This window comes from Protopterus annectens, chromosome 4.part1, assembly GCF_019279795.1.
Source record: "Protopterus annectens isolate FY-2018-M chromosome 4.part1, PAN1.0, whole genome shotgun sequence".
NCBI classification, from domain to species: Eukaryota; Metazoa; Chordata; order Ceratodontiformes; family Protopteridae; genus Protopterus; species Protopterus annectens.
Genome location: NC_056734.1, coordinates 365921300 through 365936902, shown reverse-complemented (window position 1 = coordinate 365936902; position 15603 = coordinate 365921300). Strand labels below are relative to the sequence as shown.

General features: G+C 43.4%; 1 protein-coding gene across 1 annotated transcript in view; it reads left to right on the top strand.

Moving 5' to 3' along the window:
• The window catches only part of TTC14 (tetratricopeptide repeat domain 14), a 1552254-nt gene that overhangs the window by 1433336 nt on the left and 103315 nt on the right, over positions 1-15603 (top strand). The gene's annotated exons all lie outside the window — the stretch shown is intronic.

Genomic DNA, 15603 nt, shown 5'->3' with positions numbered 1-15603 from the left:
GTCTCCCAAGTATGCAACAAAATTTAGAAGATTTAGAATCTTTGCCTAGAAACGTCTACATAGATATTTCTATACCCAAGGTAGACTCCAGAGAATTTTCCCTCGGGCAGACAGGAAATGTTGGAAGTGTGAAAAGGAAGAATGCTAGGTGGGTAGATTGGTCTGACGAGGGAGATGATTTTTCTGAGCTGTGATACAGAATCTGAATTGCCCAGGCATGGATAGGCCTTGCTGTGTTTACTAATGGTGGCTGCCAAAAAAGCATTCACTAGAAAATGGAAATCAAAATTTAAACCAACTATAATAGAAGTAGTGAATGTAGTAACATAGATAAAATAATTGGAATTGAGATCTTTAGAAAGGGTAGGAGCAAACTATTTTATTTATTTGACATTTGTTAACCAGGTTAATCTGACTGGGCAAAAGAAAACCCTTTTTCAGCAGAGACCCAAGGAGAAAAGCTCCAAACATGTACAATAATAAAAGTAAAAAGTCAAACTTATACAAGTACAAAAATATAAATAACAGAGCATAATTTGTTACATCTTAGTGACACCTTCAGGAGCATCTACAGTTGATGCTGCAGGTGCCAAATATTGCCCGTCCACACAAGGTCCCAAAAAGATTTCCTCTCAAAGCTCACAATGACACTCAAATACATTAATATTTAAATGTTTTTGGTTTGAAGAGTTCCCATGTGAATGGATGCAGATCAGTTATTTGTAACAAAAATACATAATCGACAGTTAAATCAAGGATTGTAGCACTAGTATGAAGAAAGATTAGGAGCAGTGGGAAATTCTCAGTCAGGGGTAGAGCAAGGACAGTGCCATTTACTGATAAGGTGTGTGTTTAGCGTTTGTTTAAATTTGGTTATAGTAGTGCTAGATGCGATGTTAACAGAGGATTCCAGATCTTGGCAGTATAATGAGAGTAGGTGGATTCACCAGCACGATTGTGTGCTGTTGAGATCAGTAAGAGGGGCTTGTTGGAACGCAGCATTCTACCACAGGAATAAGGCTCTAATAGGCCTTGTAGTGATGGAGTTTTTGCAGAATGATAGTAAGCCATGTTAAGCTGGGACAGACATAAAAGTTGCTGAAGTTCCAACCAGTTCTTTAGAGCAGAGCAGTGATGAGATATGAAAGTAGTGTGTGCTGCATACCTAGCTATTTTATTGCAACAGGATTCTAGTTTTGCCAGTTCAGTTTTCCTGAGGTTAATAAGGATAGGTGATGCATAAAAAAGGGTTGAGGTCAAATGAGTTTGGGCAATAGCTGCTATTGTGTTTTTTGTGAGATGCTGCTTGTTCCTATATAGTGCACCTAATTTTTTGTGGACTTTTTTAATTAAGAGATGTGGATGTCAAATCTCATATTGGTGTATATTTCCATAACCAATATTTTGGTGTGTGGAGAGGGCAAGATAGTAGTTTTATTTGTGGAAGCAATGTAAAAAAAAACTGTGGATATAGTAACTTTATTAGAATGGAATAGCATAAGTTTTGTCTTACTGGGGTTTAAAATTAAACGGAAGTTTGTTAGCCAAGACTCTATTTTGGAAAAAGAATGAATGAGTGATTGTGTGTAGCTCTTGAAGGGTATTGGCAGCACATATTACTGTGGAATAATCAGCGTATTGGATAATTGTGGCAGAGGGGGCTGCGGTGTAGAGATTGTTTATAAATATGGAAGATAGTGGGCCAAGAATAGACCCTTATGGAACTCCTAGAGTGACGAAGTAGGGCGATAGTTTGGTGCCAACGTGTGCTGCTTGTTGTCTTCCAGTTAAGTAGCTCTGGAACCAGTTAAGAGTAGAATGTGACAAGGCCATGTCAGAGAGGGCATGTAGGAGTTTTTCATGTCCCACCATATGAAAAGCTTTTGAGGAGTCTAAAAAGGTGGAGGAAACATGATTACCATTATTCCTGTGGTTAAGTGGGTTTGTAAATGAGAAAAGTGCAGTGGTGGTGCTGTGGTGTGGGCGGAAGCCATGTTGCGTTTTGGTTAACAATTTATTTGCATCTAGGTGGTCCTTGATTTGCTTATGAACAATTTTTTCCAATATTTTAGATAGTGGAGATAGAATTGTGAAAGGGCGGTAGTTAGACAATTCAGTAGAATTGCCACCTTTGTGAAGTGGCGTCATGTATGAAGTCTTCCAGATGGTGGGAACATAATGTTCTGAAATAGATCTGCTTAGTAGAATGGCGAAAAGATATACAGTTACTATAACAGATAGTTTTAGGAAGTCCGGTGGTAAGTGGTCAGCAGCTAGAGAAGTGTGGGAACAATACATAAAAGGGAGGAATGAGATTTAAAAGGCAGCGGGACTTAAATGAGCTGTGTTATGGTTGACTGAAAAAGATTGGGTAGCATACCTCTCAACCATACCGAATTCCTCAGTATTTGCCGATTTTGAGGGCAAAATATTGGGGTGCCACAAATTCCCGAGTGGCACCCTTAATTTCTGAATTTCCCGGTCTTTTTTTTGGGGGGGGGGTTACCACTTTAAATTTTTGGCTGATGTCACCATGCCATGCATGCCCCCTATAGGCCTGTTGGACTGAGGGAAGTAGGGATGGCGGGCAGCATAACAGGTAAGTGAAAAAAACAATTTGTATGGCATTACAACTTTTATCTGGGTGGTGTTGCTGCATTATTGTGCTACATATATTTAATTATGCATTTCTGCCTTTTAGTTTGTGTGAGTTGGCTGGAGTCTGCATGTCCTCCCTGTGGTCGCGTGGGTTTCCTCCGGGTGCTCCGGTTTCCTCCCACATCCCAAAGACATGCTGCAGGTGGATTGGACACTCTAAATTGGCCCTAGGTGTGAGTGTGCCTTCTGTGGAAGGTTGGGCGCCGGGCTGGCAACTCGACACTGTAAAACTCCACTGCCAATCAATGTGCGGACAAGGTGATCCGCTGTGGCGACCCCTAACCGGGAAAAGCCGAAAGAAGAAGAAGAAGAAGTTTGTGTGAGTTGGCTGGCTATATCTGTATGGTGTTCACGGCAGTTGCTGTGCCGGCATTATCATGCTACATGTTTGCCTTGCTTTTAGTTTGCCTGAGTTGGCTACATTTGCTGGCCCTGACCGTTGCTGCTGCATTTTTAATCTTCACAGCACGTGCGGTGCTACGTGTATTTATTTAGTTTGCTGCCCGTGCAAGGCGTTTATCGTGCCAGTGCTACATCATCGCTTTCAATATTTAGGCTGAAGTCTGTGTGTTGTTGGCCATGTAAAATGGACCTGTTGCTTCATTCAGTGTGCTGCTGGCAAGCAAGTAGTTTATCTGCCGTTGCTTGATTCCATTCACCCGTTGCTGGTGCATTCATTTAAACTATCTTGCGAGGAGTTTATCTGCTGTCGCTGGTACATTCAATTATCTGCCATTCCATTGCTGGTGCAGTCAGTTCAATTGCTATTCCATTGCTGGTTCATTAAATTCAATTATTTGCTGGTGCAAGTGGTTTTATCATGTGAGTTGTCTGCCATTTCTGGCACATTCAGTTAAATTGTTCTTTTGCTGTTCCATTGCTGGTGCAGTCAGTCCAGTTACCATTCTGTTGCTGATGCAGGTTGTTGATTCAATGCTGGTGCATTCAGTTCAATTGTTTTATCTGCCATTGCTTCATTCATTTCAATATCTGCCTTTGCAAGTTGTTTGGAGTGTGTTTCAATGTCTGCCATTGCTGGTGCATTCAATTCAATTGCTGGTGCAAGTTTTACTTCACTTGCTGGCTGGTGCATATGTTGTAAGTGTGTGTGTGTGTAATGCCCCAAGTAGATATACTGGTTAGTTAAGTTTACTCAGGCTCAAACCCTGTACCTTGGGTACAAGGAGCAAGAGCCTGAGTTCTCTACCCATACCACCACTTCTGATTTGAAGGAGAAGTTATAGGTATCAACTGTACAAATGTTCACAAAATGTCTGGAATGTTTGGATTATACTTTTGGTCTGTTTGTCTTACAGTTTGAATGGTGCATTGGTAGTGTTGCCTCACAATAAGCGGTTCTCTGGTTTGATTCTCTGCTGAAGTGTCTTCTCTATGTCCTCCCTGTGTTTGTGTGCATTTTCTCTGGGTGCTATCTGGTGTCTCCCATTATACAAAGACATATGTCTAGAGTGTTTCTTCCTGGGCCTCGGCTGAAAATTGGCTTTGTTCCAAGTCGTACTTTTCCAGTAAACAAATGTTAAATAAAATTTATGGTTTTCTAGTAAATCCGTGAGAACTGAGTTCATTAAATGATAGTAATTTAAGTTTGTCTTCCTATCTTTCAAGAAACACATGGTAACAACATTTTATTCTAGCTACTTTCTAAGATTGTAGAAGCAATGTTTAAAATGTGTCCCCAGTTTTGGGCCTTTGTCCCCCCCCCATAAATTTTGGCTTTTTCATGATTTCTTGTGCTGCACACTTCAGGAAAGAGATTAGTGCTGCTTATACAAAGTCTACTTGCATTGTTAGTAGCACAACAGGTAGTATACTTGCTTTTGCTGCAGAAGGCTATGGGTTCTACTCCCACAGCATATAAATGGATTGCTGATACCATACTGTGTTGTACTTTTAAAGGTATTGGATGCTGCAGTCCTGAGAATGTCTACATTTGGCAGAGATGCCTAGTAACTATGAACATGTTATCAGTTTGCCATACATTCCCTATTGAAATATTACTAGCTTATCTTTTTTTTTTTAATGTAACAGGCAATTTATTCTTCAAGGGCAACAGACACTACTTGTAGATGAAAGTAACAAAATATAAAGTTGTTTGCTAGCAGTAACCTCTTTATTAGTTACACATCTCTTTAACATGGAATTATTTAGATGACTTTTACTTCTGTAGAGATTGTGCAATGTGCATATTTACTGATACTGGTGGATTGTACAAGTTTGAGTAGACTTCTTCTGATGGAAATACTCTGAATTGGGCAGTTTTGTCATTATTGGCTCATGCAGTTTGTTTCATTGCATACTGGAAAAATGTTTAAAACAATTTTAAAATGCTCTCTAACAAGTGTGCTGTATTATACAAGGAATATAATTTAATACAGTTAGGAAGGTATATCCAAGAACACATGTATGTTTCGTGTGCAAGGGGGCCTATGACTTCAAAACAGCCCAAAAGTAATCTTTATCCACCACTGGCCAGACATATTTTCTTTGGACGTAGGTTTCAATGCTGCTTCAATGAATGTGAGTTTCAAGGTCAGAGAAGTTTTAATGCTGTCTATTTTCAGTGTGAGACTGTGTTGCTTTGTTTAGCAGATGCCTATTAGTATTTGTGCTATAAAATGTAAAGTAAAATCCAAATAATCATTGTAGAAGTAAACCAGTATGCACATTACAGTGTTTATGGTAAATGGGACGAAATAGCTAAGTAATGGGACATTGGAATGACTGCAGGGGGACTCTGGGCTGGGGCCATATTTTGGTTGTCTGTTCAGTTTGCATTTGAAAGTTGGTATCCTGCAATTCCATTGGAGTGGGTGGGGTTACATAATTATGTATACAAATTTTGTTAACCAGCGTACAGATCCAGATTTGTGATGATTCCAGGTTGAGAGGTATGTTGGGTAGACTATAAGTGATGTATAATGTTTGCAACTGGAACTTTCAGTATGGTTTGGGATGTAAAATGCTTGCAACTAGGATTGTGTCGGTGTGGTTTGTTTTCATTTGTAAAAATGTATGATCTCCTATGTAGTAAGTGATAGTTTAGTAAATATGTTTCTTTTTTAAAAAAAAGACAGGAATTTAATGATTTATGTAATGGTGCTTAGGCTATATGAAATATAGCAATATATGTGAAGTAAAATGTTTAATTATGGTGTGATTATTTTTATATGAATGTAAATGTGCCTTTGTCACAAGTGATAATTCAGTAAAGGTGTTTGAAAAAAAAAAGTAAATGGACTAAAAAAATTTTAACTACTTGTATCCCCATAAATATGGGTATTGCTGAACCAATTTGTGTGGTTACATAATTTATAGCTATTGCCTTTGTTTTAGCTTAAGTTTGTATCCTGAAAAGATTTGAAACTGTCTGAAAATGTTCCACAGCACTGAAATGTCCTTTTTTGGTTTTATCAGGTATAAAGTAATGTAATCTGCAAAGAGCCAGCTTTGCTTGACTAGCATAACAGTTATATCCCTGAATTTCTTAGCCCCTTAGTTTCTTTGCCAGTGGCTCCAAATGTAATGCAAATAACAAAGGGGAAAGAGGACACCCCTCCATAGTTCCTCTGCTCAAACAGAAATAGTGAGGAACCCACCCACTTAAATTTTTGCCTTCAGTCCATCATATGTCGTCCTAATAAACCTTGTAATTTTACCAGGGAATACAAATGCTTGCATTACCCTGCTCATAGTCCCAGTTTCCTCTGTCAAACGCTTTCTCTGCATCAGGAGCTACCAACAACAGTTATATTTTCTTAATTCTGCTTTCCTCTGGATCATCAATGTTTCTGTTAATGTCAAAGGTTTGCCTCCCCTCCATAAAACCACATTGATCCATATACTTCAGTTTTGGCATCACCTTTGCCATTCTTTTAACCATTATAGACAAACACTTTATAGTCATGGTTTAGGGTTGAAATGGGCCTGTATGAAGCTGAATTTGATGGGTCTACCTTCTTTGAGTTTTACAGGCACCACTGCTTTCTTTCAGGATGTTGGAGCTTCTCCTCCTCTTAAAATACTTGTAAATAAAACCTTCCAGATCTTTATCAGTTTTTTCCTATTCAGGCTTCCAAACTTCCACAGGAAATACCATATATTCCTGGAGACTTTCCTGTAAAATGGTTATACATCACCATTTTTATCTCTTCTCTTCCTATCCTAACTGTTCGTAATTGGTCCTCATCTACCTCTAACCTTGGCATATTTAATTCTTCCATAAACATTTCCATTTGTACCTTTTTCTTGATTTCCATAGCTCTTTGCTTTATACAGACTTTCATAAAATTTTCAAAATATTTGTAGTACGTCTGCAGGATCCCTTGTTATCGTCCTTGTTATAGGTCCCCAAGCTTGGCAACTACCCTTTCTGCATTCTATTGCCTAAGTCATTGTGCTAAAAGTATTTGTGCTCTAGAGTTATCAAAAGAAAAAAACAGTTGCTTAACAGGAATCCTTCTAAACTCATGCATATTATTGAGGTAATCCCTTATTTTCTGTTTAGCATTCTGCAGTTGCTCTTCCACTTGTTCTGTGAGATTCCCCCTACTCTACAGTACTTTAACCTTGGTCAGTCCCTCTAAATAAGTCTTACTTCCTAACCATATCTCTCTGTTATTTCCACCATGTTTTTAAACTCCACCTTAATTTTATCCCACTCCCTAGCTATATTTTTCAGACAAAATTTCTATCTTCTCTAATAATTCCTGAATAATTTCCACTAGCCATTCCTTAAATGCTTCTCTTTTTAACAGATAGGTGAGAAAGTGCCGCAGTTGCATTTTTACTTCATTACTCTGCGTTTTTATTTTTAGTTATTAGTGCATGATCTGAAGTACTTATTGGATGCATATCAAAATTTTAATTTAAATGCACGTGTTCCTGTGGCATATATGATCTGATGTTGTCAATTTTCATTCTTGACTGCTGGGTCCCTGTTCTGACCCATGGAATTGACTCGCCCATTATACCAAGTTCACGCCAGCCATAAACACTCAAGCCAAGGCTACCCATAGTGCCTCTCTTCCCTTCGCCTGAGATCTCATTTGCCACATAGAAAACGGACGTGTCAGCTAAGTGCTAGATTTTTTTATATATATCTTTACATGTCTCCTCTTTAACTATTTAATTATGCCTCTCCTTAATTTGTTACTGCTGTGTTTTCTGGATGTGAGTGATACATGTATTACCTTTTTCTTAACTAATCTGTAAAGCTTACTTACCATCATTGGTATAGGCCCCCTGCCTGCCCTCTTACTTCTGGTAAATTCCATCATTGGTATTCCCTTTCTCCTTTTTCTTTCTTTACCATTTTGTGAGTACTTGTTTCTGACTACCATTGTTGGTACAGAAAAAAAAAACATCTTTACTCTGTCTTTTTGATTGGTTTGTAGTTCCATTAGTGTGCATGTGTGAATTTTGTGTCTGGGCATTTCCCTCTTGTATTTGTGAATGATGGCTGAGAAACGCAAGGGAACCACAGGGTTCAAGAAATGTGAGGAATGTGTCGGGAAGATGCCGAACTCTGATGGGCATCTTTCTTGTGTTTGGGGGTGCCACACTTGGAAATTCAACCGCCGTGTGAACTCTGCAAGGGTTTCAGTGCTCGAACCCTTGTAGAGAAGCGCAACAAACTTTTCCTTAAAGGGCTGCTAAAATGCCCTTTTGGTGAGAGTTTGTCTGAGGCAGAGGCATTTGTCTCCCAAAAAAAGAGCCCAAGAAAAGGAGTCGCTCGGATGTTCTTCGGGTTTCACTGTTGCAGTCATTACATTTGGGTAATCTGCTGGCAGGTTGCCCTCAGTCGGCCTGATTAACAAAGTCTTGGGTCCTGCATTGGTAGCTGTCCCTTCTTCCATGACGTCAGGTCGTCAGGGGTATAAAACATGCATCCGACGCCATTTTCATCTGTCTGTCTTGCCACGTGGTGCCCGAAGCAGTTCATAAGTGCCAGTCGGCCGACTCCTGAAATATTCGTTTTCGAGTTTCAGAACCAAAGTCTTCAACGTAAAGCTAAGTACCCCGTTGGGGAAACTTTTTCTTGCTCTTTACCGATGTCAGTAAAAGTTAATAATTGTATTACTTGTGGGAAGCAAACACCTCATAAGGATTTTCATTTGTACTGTATTTCTTGCCTAGGCCCTGACCACAACGTGCCTTGCTGTCAGTTTTGTGCTAAATTTAATCAACGCACTATTAAGCATCTGTATATTTTTGCATCAAAATATTTTGGCTCAAGATTTAACTATCCAGAAATGTCTGTTAGTAATCAGACTACCGGAATACATAAAAAAACACAAAGAAAAAAGACCGAGGGCCAAAACCGATGACGAAGCTTCTCCTAAGCCAGTCACCGGTACTGTGAGGCACTTTTGCTGCCCCTTATACCCGGTACTTTTGATTCTCAGGCCTCTACTGAGACCCATTCAGAGTCCGGTTTGCCGCGAGACACTTAAGTATTGAACACGCGGATGTGTCTACCTTAGATGGGTTCGGAGCCGCTGAGCAGGCACCAGCTTCTGAGGGTGTTTTCAGGCCTAAAGATTTGTATATTAAACCGACGCCATCTTCAAAACCTAGGCCAAAATCAACTACGTCTAAAAAACCGACGCTTGGGTCACGTGCACAGGTCCCTATGCCTAAAAAACAAATGATCAAAATGGCTGCGGGTTTAATTACCTTTATCAGGGGTTCCCATCCCCCTTGAGGCCAAGCAAGCCATTGACTATGAATCATCAGATCAGGTTTCTATTTCTTCTGATTCCTCTTCTGATCAGGAATTATCTATTCCACCTTATGAGGACTCTGATGCAGAAGATTCCATCCCTTCTGCTTCTCCTCCTAAGGATTTTTCTTTTGGAGAAACTTTGCATACCTTAAGGGAACACTTTCACTGGGAGAGTCAGGATTTCTCAGAATCTTAAAAGAGGCTTGGGGAATTCCTCCTCCTTCTTTCTCAACATAGGCCTTTGACTATACGTCCTGTTCTAAACATAGTTAATGTTTTCTCAGAATCCAGCATAGCTCCTGATTCCCTGCCTCTGGCTCTTAGTAAGCCAGACAGATATTACAGGGTTCCTGACTCCCACAAATTCCTCTTTAAAAACCCTACTGCTGACCCTGAAACCATTTCCCAGGGTTCCAAGGGCGTTAAGGCTTCTACTGCTAAAAATCCTACCCTTTCTGATAGAGACTGCAGGGCGCTGGATAGATGGGGTAATAAGGTTTACACGTCTGCAATCTTGGCAATCAGGGCTTTAAACTGTCAATTTCATATGCTTAAATAGCAGCAGCATGTCATGAGCTTACTTAAACAGGAAATTATGTTGATTTCTGACTGTGTGGAAAATAGAGTTGCAGGATTTATTGCATTCAGCTGAACAAGTTGGAAAGCATACTTTGCAATGTGGTTTTGATTCCTTGGAGGCCTCTTGCAGGGCCACTGTAAGCAAAATCTGCCTGATCATGTTAAAGCAAAATTGTTGGATGCTCCCTTACAACAGGACAGTCTGTTTGGTAATAAGGCAGAAGTAGTTTTGAAAAAGATGAAAGAGAAAGCTAAATCTATGCAAACTGTAAAAGATTTCCTACAAGTGCAGCCACACAGGTTCAGTAGGCACTGGCCTACTAAGAATTGGTCCTTTCCAGTACCCATCAGAGCCGCTCAGGTCAAACCCAGACACTCCAAAAGCTCCAGATGTTAAGTTGTCAATCTCGCCTTCATTCTTGCTTGATGGGTTCGGAGCCGATCCTCGGCTCCGACTCGGCACTTGCTAAGCTCGAGAGTCACTTTTACCAGCTCGAGGCAGCCCCATATCCCATGATGCAAGGCGGTAAGTACCCAGAGCTCATTTGCCGCTTCGCTGATGAGGTCCTCCTTTTACCAGCTCCTGGTAAGTGAATTGTTACTTTACTATTTTAGCCCCTTTTTACAAAAAAAAATTAAATTATTAGTTTTAACTTAGTTTTAATCCCTTTCTGACAGAAAATTTCCCTGTCTCCTCATAACTTTTAGTCAGACTTTCACCCATCCCATCCCCCCCCCCCCCTGTTAGGGGGTGTGTGTGTGTGTCTGTTAGTGATACCTTTTGGTATATTTAATTTAATTTCTTGGACTGGTGTGTGTGTGTGTGTGTTTTACACCATGTCTAAAGAAAGGGTCTCAGGCTTTAAGAAGTGTGACTCGTGCTGTCAGAAGATGTCTCTGACAGACGGTCACACTTCTTGCCTGTACTGTCTGGGGCCTCTTCACCTGCAGGACTCCTGTGCTATATGTCATTCTTTTAGCCAGAGAGTCCTGCAGGAAAGAAGAAATAAATTAATTTTGAGGGGCCTTCTTAAGCCGGAGGGCTCTCCGGCTAAGTCGGCCCCATCTAAGACTTCTAAGTCTTCCAAGGCCCAGGCTTCTGTGTCCAAGCCTGTTGGCCTCGGCTCCGACTCATTCAGAGTCGAGATCGGCTCCGGCTGGAGCCGATTCTGGGTTACCTAAACCTTCGGCACCGATGGCTATCAGTGCCGACTCTGGTTCGACCACTTCGGTGTCGGCTCCGATCGGTTCCGACCACCATGTGGCCCAGGCATCGGTGTCTGCTCCGACACCCTTACATTTATGGCCGTATCGGCTCCGGCTGGAGCCGATGCATCGAAGCTACCTGTCGGTGCCGATAAGTTGTCGGCTCTGACAGTTTCAGTAGTTTCATCGGCTCCGATGGTTCCTTCGAGGAAGAGATCTAGGTCCCCTTCCTTGGAGCCGATACTTTCGGCTCCGGCTTCGCCTCTCCTCTCGGAGCGGAGCCATCGGAGCCGATCTTCAAGGTCATCCAGGCTTTCTGACCATGATTTGGAGAGAGTGGTCAGTAGATTACTAAAGTCACAGGCACTGGCCCAAATGCTACATAGTCCGTCTCAGCAGACGACTATTAGTCCACACCCCATTGCAGTTCCTCCTTCAACTCTTCCTCAGAGATTGGAGTTGGAGTCTTCTGGAATGGTTTCTGCTATGGCTGAGGGACAGATACCCCCTTCTGCTCCTTCAGCCTCTACTCTTATCTCCTCTTCGAGACCTTCCTTAGAGGGATTCGGTGGCCGGGCTTCCCTGGTCTCCTCCGAGGGGTGAGTGGCATCGGACCCTTGTCCGAGCCCGCTCTTCCCCTTGGAGCCTCGGCCAGTGAGCTCGGCTCCGACATCTGCCTCGGAGCCTTCCTTTTCGGTGGGTCCTGGAGTTCCTAGTTCTTTGGAGCGGGTTCTCTCGGACCTTCCTGGGAGGGGGGCCTTCGAAGTAATGAAGAGAGTGCTGGCCACTGGTCTCAGCCAGCAGTCTATTCCCTTAGCTCCTCCCTCTATGGTGCCTGTTGACATCTCTGCCACTTCTCTTGCTCCAGGACCCAGAGATCCTCCGCCTCAGGTTTCCCCACTGGGAATATCCCCCTCTTCCGAGGATTCTCCTGATTTGTCGGGGGATCCTCCGCGGAAGAGGACATGTAAGAGGAAACACGTAGACTCCCCCGAGTCTATCACTTCAGATACTGACTTAGATGAGTCAGAGGGATCCCCAAGATCCCCCTCTGAGGAGGTCTCCTTCTCAGACATCCTAGAACTCCTTAGACAGAGGGGAAACTGGCCCATCAATAATCCCTCTGAGGATGATTCAGTATACCTGGAGGCGTTTGGATCTCGGCCCTCCACCTCCTGGGTGTCTCCGCCTTTCGACCCCCTTATGCAGGTTATTGCTCGAAAGGCGTGGACTGCTCCTGACTCTGTAGAGCCTGTCCCTAGGAGGCCTTCTAAATTTATCACTGCCCCGTCGGACAAGCAATTCCTTACAAAAGGTGTCTCCGCTGATGCCATGGTGGTGGCGGCTGCCACCAAGAAGGAACTTGCAGATCCTTCCGTACCTGTCCATCCTCCTAATAAGGACTCTAGGACCATGGATAGATATGGTAAGCGGATGTTTTCTTCAGCGACCTTTGCTATGCGTTCGCTGAACTATCTTTGTCACTTCACCAGACTCCAAAGGGATATCCTTAAGGAGCTAGGTGAAGTTGTGCAGGACCCTACAGCTGCGGGGGCTCAGGAAAAAATTGCTTCGCAGCTAGGAACCCTTAACTCCATTGCAAACTCCTCCATGCGGCTTATATCATATGCTGCTGATGGAGCGAGTAGGGCCGCAGGTACAGGTGTGGCTCTTAGACGCCAAGCCTAGATGCGGCTATGTAATTTTGCAGATCCCTTTAAGGCGTCCTTCACAAACTCTCCCTTTGATGGGTCAGCTTTGTTTGGCCCTCAAGTGAAGGAAACGTTGACCAGGTGTGAGCAGGACGGCAAAACTTTCTGCCGTAGGAGTCCGTTTTTCCACCCCTTCTAGACCTTATCCTAAAGGACAGAAGGGTGGCAAAATGTGGTTCCGCAAATCCCAAGGAGTCACGCCGGATTCACGTGGTCAGTTTACCCCTAGAGGCAGAGGGGGTAACAACAACAGACGCCGCTCTAGAGGCAGAGGGGGTCCACAAAACCAGGCAAACAGAGAGTCTCTCTGACAAGCCCTTTCAGCATCCCTGAGATGTTGCCCGGCTGTCCCTCCTTGGAGGCAGTCGGGGGAAGACTATCGCTGTACCCAGAAGCCTGGCGTTCTCTCACTCAAGACAGATGGGTACAGTTGATCATATCCGAGGGTTACAAAATTCCTTTCGAGGAAAGTCCTTTCTATCCCTCAAATTCCCTTCCAGATGTACCACCCGGTCTAAGGGAATTTGCAGAGTTAGAAGTCTCAAAACTACTGCAAAAAAGAGCCATTCAGCCAGTTACAACAGACCATTCAGAGCGCGGAATCTACTCAAGGTTCTTTTTGGTCCCCAAAAAGACGGGAGACTGGAGACCAATATTGGATCTCAGCAGACTCAACAAGTCTGTGAGGAAGACAAGATTCCGAATGGTCACTCTTCAGTCGATTCTGCCCGTCTTGCAGAAGGACAACTGGATGTGCTCAATAGATCTTCAGGATGCGTACTATCACATAAAAATTCACAGACGCTCCAGGAGATTTCTCCGCTTTCGGCTGGGGTCCAGTCATTTCCAGTTCAGAGCCCTGCCCTTTGGTCTCACCACGGCCCCAGAGTGTTCACCAAATGCATGGCAGTGGTCACGGCTCACCTGAGACGTCAAGGATTCCAGGTGTTTCCGTATCTCGACGACTGGCTCCTGTCAGCCACCACCAGGCATCAGCTTGTTCAAGCCAGGGATTACACAATAAATCTTTGTTCTCATTTGGGCATCTCAATCAACTTCAAAAGTCATCCTTATTGCCCTGCCAGTCTATTACTTTCATAGGCAAACTTAAACACTGTTCGGATGTCAGCTACCCTTACAGACCAAAGAGTTTCAGACATTCAAAGTCATGTCAGGATCATTCTAGCCAACAAGAAAGTACAGGCCAGAATGGTTCTAAAGGTATTAGGTCTCATGGCTGCGGCCATTACTCTTCTTCCCCGGCTCGCTTCTACATGCGCCTTCTTCAGTGGATGTTGTTCACTCAGTGGTCTTACCAACAACTTCCAATGCCGTCACCAAATTCTGGTGACACAGATTTGCAAAAATCATCTTGCTTGGTGGATCACTTCTCCCCAGATTCACCAAGGCAGACACTTTGTACCCCCATCCCCGGTAGCCACTGTCACCACGGATGCCTCCCTGATCGGGTGGGGGGGGCATTATCAGGGCAGGATGGTTCATGGGACGTGGCAACCGTTCGAGTACCACCTGCACATAAATGTCCTAGAGATGAGAGCAGTGCTTTTAACGTTGCAAGCCCTCAACGACTCTCTTCCTGTAGGGACAATTGCAGTCCACACAGACAACATGTCTGTAGTTTGGTATATCAACAAACAGGGCGGAACCAAGTCCTACCCCTTGTGTCGAGAAGCGCTCAGACTGTGGCAATGGGCGATTTCCTCTCATTGGTTTCTGGTAGCAACGCACATCCCTGGGAAAACCAACGTTTTAGCGGACAGATTGAGCAGAGCTATTCTCATGCCTCACGAGTGGTCTCTCAAGCAATCTATAGTGGAGGAGATTTTTCTGAAATGGGGTCGTCCATGTTGCGATCTTTTTGCTACTCCCCAAAACAGCAAATGCCCAGACTTCTTCTCTCTCTTCCCTCTGTCAGGCCATCCCCCCAGAGACGCTCTTACCCAGGATTGGCCCCAGGGACTTCTTTATGCCTTTCCTCCTTTTCCTCTGATCCCTCAAGTTATCCAGAAAGCTACCGTTTTGAGAGCCAAAATGATTCTCATTGCTCCTTATTGGCCTCGACAAATTTGGTTTCCGTTCCTCCATCGTCACCTTTTGGTGCAGCCGTGGTATCTGGACCCAGTGCCAGACCTTCTGGTTCACCAATCCGGTCAGCTGCACCGGTCTATCCCTTCTCTCAACCTCACAGCATGGTTGCTCCACTTCCTTCCTTAGCCAGGCTTCCTTTGATCTCTAACCCAGTTAGAGACATCATTGTAGCTTCACTAAAATCCTCTACCAGGAGGATTTACACAAGCAAATGGAAACGTTTCTCTTATTGGGCTAAAGCCAAGAATATTGATCCCTTCACTGCCCCAGTTCAGGCAGTTTTGGACTTCTTAGCGGAGATTTTTCATGCAGGCTGCTCTTCTTCCACAGTTAGAGTTCAATTGGCTGCTATCTCGAACTTTCATGTCGGGATCGCAGATCACAATATTATGTCCCATAGGCTTTGTAGAGCCTTCTTGAAAGGAATTTTCCTGCTAAAGCCTCCAATCAGGAATCCTCCTCCTCCATGGGATCTAAATTTAGTGCTGACATCCTTGATTCTCCCCCCCTTCGAGCCAGCTGTTTCTTGCTCCCTAAAATTTCTTTCTTGGAAAACATTATTCCTAGTAGCTATTACATCGCCAGGAGGGTGTC